Source organism: Nelumbo lutea, chromosome 7, assembly GCF_056320005.1.
Source record: "Nelumbo lutea isolate HS-2025 chromosome 7, American lotus-T2T, whole genome shotgun sequence".
Taxonomy (NCBI): Eukaryota; Viridiplantae; Streptophyta; class Magnoliopsida; order Proteales; family Nelumbonaceae; genus Nelumbo; species Nelumbo lutea.
The window spans coordinates 22,250,874-22,257,829 of record NC_142690.1 but is presented as its reverse complement, the minus strand read 5'-3'; positions in this window follow the sequence as shown (position 1 = coordinate 22,257,829).

Here is a 6,956-nt window from a genome sequence, read left to right as displayed (position 1 = left end):
GTAAATGGATGTTCTTTTTGTTTCTACATTGGACTAGGGGATTCTCTCTCTCTCTCTCCCTCGTATGAGATTTGAGATCTCTCAAATTCCATGTCTCCCTTCCCTCCTTCTTCCCTAGTTCCCCTTTATTCCTAAAAAATGGATGTTCTTTTTGTTGAATTGCTAACCATTGCTTGGGCCAAACAATTCAATGGTCAAACTATCCAAATCAACAATTCGCTAAGCAATTCAACATTTTTTTTGCAAGAAAAAAAACAATTCGTGGTAAAAAGTAGAACCATATAGGCAATCGATTTAAAGATCAAGTGGTTCTTTTTCTTCAAATACAAATTCAATGCTTGTTATCCTTAAATGCAACCCTAACGTGAAAAAGCTCATCTTAAAACAAATATGAGACTTAGCTTTTGCTATCAAATATAACCCTAACCCCCAAAACCCTTATATTATTGTTTTTTATTCGATTTTATTATTCCTTTTCAATTTTTATCAAATTAATTGAATCAAAATATAATTGTTCTAAAATGCTTGATAATTTGTCAATTTGAATTTGAATTTTGGTATCGCATGGCCTATCAGATTCAAGTCCTATCGAATTGAATTTGGATGATACGCCCATATTTGAATTCAACTTATTTTGTTTGTATCCATATAGATGAAAAGATCAATTCACATTCATTTGAAATTAGAGATGTGAGATCAAACCTACAAAACAACAAGCTCTCCATATTAAGGCCAATGAGCCTTATGTACACCCCATTTTGTCCCTACCCTTAATTCTCAACTATATAATACCAAAAAAAAATATATATATCCAACTAGAATCTTCCAATTTAGTATGATTTATTAATGTTTGAATTTTTAAAAGTTGAGCGGCAATGATTTTATGGCTGATATGAATTGTGAAGTTGAACATACATCACATTCCAAATGGTCTATTCTCAAATTAGCAACATTCCAAATGGTCTATAATATCTCTATGTGTCAATTAATATGATTTAGCTATGTAAAAAAGCTCCTTGGTTTACTCAATTATTGGTGCTCTTCCTCGTCGTCATTATCATTATCACCATCTAACGGCTCATGCTTAACCAGAGCCAAGCTTGATCCCCATAAATGCTTTAGAAATTATTTATGGTGACTTACAGAGGTTATGTAATCAGAGGGATCATCATACATATGCAAGTTCATAACACTTTGAATAATCAAATTGAATGAGTATGTTTTTAAACGCAATAAGTTGAAAGCCAGTTATTCTATAGGTTGTAGCCGTTTACATATTTGCATCAGGGTGAATGCATGAGAATGCAAATAGGCTAAGTACAAAATCAAATTTACATTAAAAAAAAAAAAAAACTTTTAAATTTGACATTGTTTTATAAAATTGGAAATAACATGATATGGTCCCACCATATATGCAAGAGAATTGATGTAGGAAGAAGATGGTACAAAATTTGCATAAATTTTTGAGATGCAAAATTTACACTACCAGTGAGTGTAAATGAGGCGAAAGTAATAAATTTTGTATCAAGTGTGAGAGAAATTAATAGCTACAAACAATAAGAAGCAAAAATTAAACTCAGTGCAAAATTTACATTTGAATCATTATTACAATGCCAACAAATACAATCACAAAAATAGTATTTGCCACTCATTGGTTTCAACACAAGCAAGTTGCAAATGTTTAGTTGTTTAAGTTTTTAATTCTATTAATTATAACAAAACAATAATAGTAGAGAAGAAAAATATATTGCAAGGGAGAATAAAAGAAATTTTGAATAAAAAAAAAGAGGTGGCAGTAAGTTTATATAGTATAAGATTTTTATTGGTCTAATAGCTTATACTTCATTTGGTCATCGAGAATGGATAGAACGAGAAAAGCAAATTTATTTTTTTATAGTATCTCGTATTTGATTATTGTAACCAAATTTGTGAGGAAATTCATTTCCAATCTTTGACTGTTGAGAAAAATGAATACAATACATATTTCCTTCTTTATTGACTGGTCCCTTTTGAGTTTCTTCATTGACTCATTTTTCGCTTCAAAGTTTTTTTATCAATTCTAAACCTCACGGACATTTTTAGACAATGGGAAGCATTGCATAGATACCAACGAGCTTTGTCCATCAGCTCAGGGCTTATATGTGTTGTAGATTCATCAAAACCTACGACCTTGTAATCATTCTCTCCGGAAATAGCTATCCTTTAACTACCTCTCATCATTGGTTTGAATCCATTATCTCTAGGGTTATGGTTTCTTTATTTGGTATTTATTTTCCAAACCTGTCCTAGTATATAGTTCATGAGGATTAGGGGTTAATTCCTTGTTTGATGATATTGTGCAGTTTGGGCTTAATTCCTTGTTAATTGCTTTATTTATTCAAATTTTGTTCGTTTAATTGTCTGATACCTTTTTATTGCACGTTGATGCATTGTTTTTGTTTTTCTGTTTTCCTGGTGAATGCACAGTTTAAAGAATTCAGCTGTGAAAACTACTCCTTCTCTAACATGGACAAAGATCACGAATGTGTCGTGGATTGCACCACTCATAATTTTACGGGGTAAGTTTAAGTCTATTTATTATAATTGAGGGGTATATAGATGCAATTTTGAACTGAAATTACATCACATATGTGTAAGGAAAATTTAGATGCACTTATTTTCCTAAGTTGGACATGATCATGGACTTAATCTGGATAATATTTTTTTCTTGAGAAAAGGTAAAGTATTCCATTAAAGAAGAAAACATAATAATTGAGATTTGCATAGTTGTATGTTTCATCGGAATTTTACAAAATCATCTTTAATATTCAAAAATGTAATTTTATGAAAATTTTGGAAAATTTATTGTACTTATGTAATTTTGAAAATTTGTTCAAATTTCTTTAATTTTTTATTAAACATTTTTTTTTTATTTTTAAATGGTTACTTACAAAATTATACTAATTTATTTTATAATTTATAATATAAACTAACCAATAATTTCCTTTTTCCAATATTATACTAATTTATCTGAATAATTTGGGTAATTATTTGTTCAAATTATAGTTTTCCATTTTCCATGGTCATTTATCTTTAATAATTTTCAATAATTTTCCATGAAAATTACATAATGTTTCAATGATTTTCCAAAATCTATCAAATGTAATAAATTTTCCTAAAATTTCCAAAATATTTTAATATTTTTCAATAATTATTTAATGCATTTTAAATAAACTTTCAAATACTTTATATCTTTTAATTTCAAAAATGTTATTTTACAAAAATTTAGTTTTATGAAAATTTTATTACATTTGTGTAACTATGGAGATTTATTGATTTTTTAAATTATTATTAAACATATTTTCTTATTTGGTAGTTTACTAACAAAATTACACTAATTTATCTTTTATTTTTCAATATAAATTAATTAATAAATTTATTTTCTAACACTATAATATTTTGTTCCCCTATTTGTATTTGATTATTAATTATAATAATAACAATAAATAAAATTTTACTTTTTGATAATTGTTAAATATAATTCTCAGTTTTATACAAATTAGTTAAAGAGTTTTCAATTTCTATAAAATGTTGTTAACGAGTTGATTAATAACAATATTTATTATTTTTTGGTAATTTACTAACCGTATTTATTAACTTTTGGTAATAACAGTATTTAATACTCATTGAATACAAGTGGGATATTTATTAATCAATATGAATATTTTAAATGAGGGAGAGTGGATATAGATTGGGGGGATGCATTTTAGAAATTCATTAGGGAATGGGGCAACATGATACTTTCCTATTTGTTTAAATGAGATATCTTAGGAGAGAGATTATAGGAATATTTTTAGGTAGTTGGGTGACATGGCTTAATGGGATTGGTGGGAAGGGGAGAGGAGAGAAAGTCAAAGAGAATGCAAGGTGGGGATAATGGAGCAAGGATAGGCATAGTGAGTAGACCTGTTCATGGGTTTAAACTCGAGCCAAATAGCTCGACCCATAATAAATTCGAGCTGGACTCGGGTTTTGTCAAAATAGCCGACCTAACCTAAAATTAGACTTAAAATGGGTCATGTGATTATGTCCATTTGATAAAATTTTTTAATTTAAGATTGTAAAATTGTGTTTTAAAACGTCAAATAAAGGGAAAAAAACCATATTGTAGGCCCATTGTTCATTTAAATAGAAAAAAAAAACATCTAAATTCTTAATTTTAATTTTAATAGGGAAAATTGTAATTTCATTTATTAGGTCGAGCTTCGGGCTTTTTATCAGGGCTGGGCTCGGGCCCAAGTTATAGGCCTGTTGGTCGGGCCGGGCTCAGGCTCAGGCTCAGGCTCAGGCTCGGGCCTAGCGTATTTCCATTAATGATGAGTAAAAGCCCAGCCCGAGCCCGGTCCGGCCCGGCCCAGCCCATGAATAGGTCTATGAACAAGTCTAATAGTGATGGGACCCGTGCTTTGTTAAGCGAAAGTTAAACAATAGAAATACATAAGAGTATATAATTGTTTTATATTTGAACTTTTTAATAAAGAATCCGATCAAACTCAACCCGAGTTGGTCGGTTTTCTAGTATTTCATATCGGCTTTGGTTTAATAAATATATATTAATATTTAATATTTTATATTTAATTTTTTAATACGGGGAAGTAGGAAATTTCTCATATTTGTTAGTCTAAGATAATTTATATCATATATTTAATTTTGTAATTTATTTTTTAATAATATCATTGTAATTTATGAAATTTAAAGTTTAATTATTTTGAAAAAACAAACTAAACCGAAAATAGACCCAAATCGATACAACTCGAGTTGGTGGGTTTTTACTAATGGTCAATCGGTTTCGAGTGACAAACTACGAACTTGACTAGATTGATTTGGTTAGCAAAACAACCTGCGACTAAACTGAACCAATCATTGAACACTCCTAATTTCAAATAAATTTATAGTATAATCTCTAATAAATAAAAATAGTTTAATCTCCAATAATTATTGAAAAATTATAGCAAACGTACACAATCATCGAAAATAAGTTTATAATGAAAATATAATAGATATATAATAAAAATACAATAATGACAAAAATATAATAAATAATAAAAATATACAAAATTAGTCAATAAATAGTGTAATTATAAATAATAGTTTAATCTCTAAAAAGTGTTAATCTATAAATTATAATAAATATATAATTACTAAAAATAAATTTATAACAAAAATACAATAAACACGATAAAGTAAATTTCAAAAGTTAAATAATAGTTGTTTAATCACCAATAGTTATCGATAAATTTCTATTAAATAAAAAATAAAAATACATTTATAAATAATTATTCAAAGCATATTTATAACAAAACAATAATTAATTACTGAAAATAAAATAAATATTAATTATAGTAAATATAAACATATAATGAATATACACTATTATTGTAAAACTATTACTAATAAATATAATTTTGTTGATAGTTATTTTCTATAATTATTAATTGATATAAGTGAAGTTATTTATTTACATCATTATTTACTTATTTAAATAATATTGTTGTTTAAGTTCTTAAAATATTAATTATTTACTGAATTTAGTAATAAAAAAATTATAATTGTACTATTATTACATAATTCGTTATTAATTTTGTAAAATATTAAGTTATTATTAATATGAATATCATAATTCTATTATAATTATTTTTCTACTTTTAAGATTTTTTGTAAAATTTATTACATAATTTCGTTATTTTAATTATTTAAAATTTTGCCATATTAAATATTTTGTTATATAAATAATATCTAAAATATTTTAAAATTTTAATTATTTGAATTTTAATTATTTTAATGTTATTATGTAATATTACATATATTTTTTATTTTATTTAGCTATTTTTAACTTTTTATTTAATATTTTTAGTAATTGAAAATTTTAAATATTGTTTTATTTTTAATGTTAATTTTTATTATCTGAATAACATTTAAATTGAATAATTCATAAAATTATAATTTATATTGTTACTACATAATTTCATGATGAACTTTGTAAAAATATTGAATTATTAATAATGTGAATATTATTAAATCTATTAATTTTTTGTGTTTTGAATATATACTTGAAATTGAGTATATAATTTCGTTTTAATATTTAAATAGTTCTAAATTTCTTAATTGAAACTTTCTTTAGATAGATGTAGATAAAAAGTGGGGGAGAGGATAAATAGGAATTATAGATAGTTTAGGAGAGAACATCTCTACTAGATTAGAGATAATTTAAGAGATAAATAGGAGTTAGAGATAATTTAGGAGATAAATAGGAATTAATGACAAATTTAGGAGGAAGTGGGGGAAGTGGTGCCACTTGGCTAAACATTAGAAAAGCAAGTTCCACTTTCTTTATGGTTGTTAGAAATAGCAAAACATATGTGATTTCCTTATTGGTTTAATGGTAATTATGTGGAATTAAAAAAATAAAAATTTCAAAAAAAAAAAAATTAGGAAGGGGGTTTGAAGCCAGGAGAGGGATGCTGACATGGTAGGACCAATTTTAATATATACTAGTAGGGACCCGTGTGATGCACGGAAAAATCTAAGAGATTTAATAATCAAAATTTGTTGTTAATTAACTAAAAGTAATCAAAGTTATTGTGAATATGTAAAATTTTAATAATTGTAATTTTCATTTAATGTTGATTTACATGAAATAATAGTTGTTAATTTATATGAATAAATGTTTTTTAATAAATTTAGTTTTATTAATATTTTGTAGTAATTTTAATAATTGTTATTATTTTTATTGTTTTTAAATGAAAAATTGATTAACTTTAAATAAATAATAATTATTACAAAAGCTAACTTTTTTTATTAATTTCAATAATAATTAACAATTATAAAGGAATGACAATGGGGTGGGTTCAGGGTAGGGCACCCCATCCCTGTCCTTGGCTCATACTCAAAATACTCTACCCCATCCTCAGTGTCAA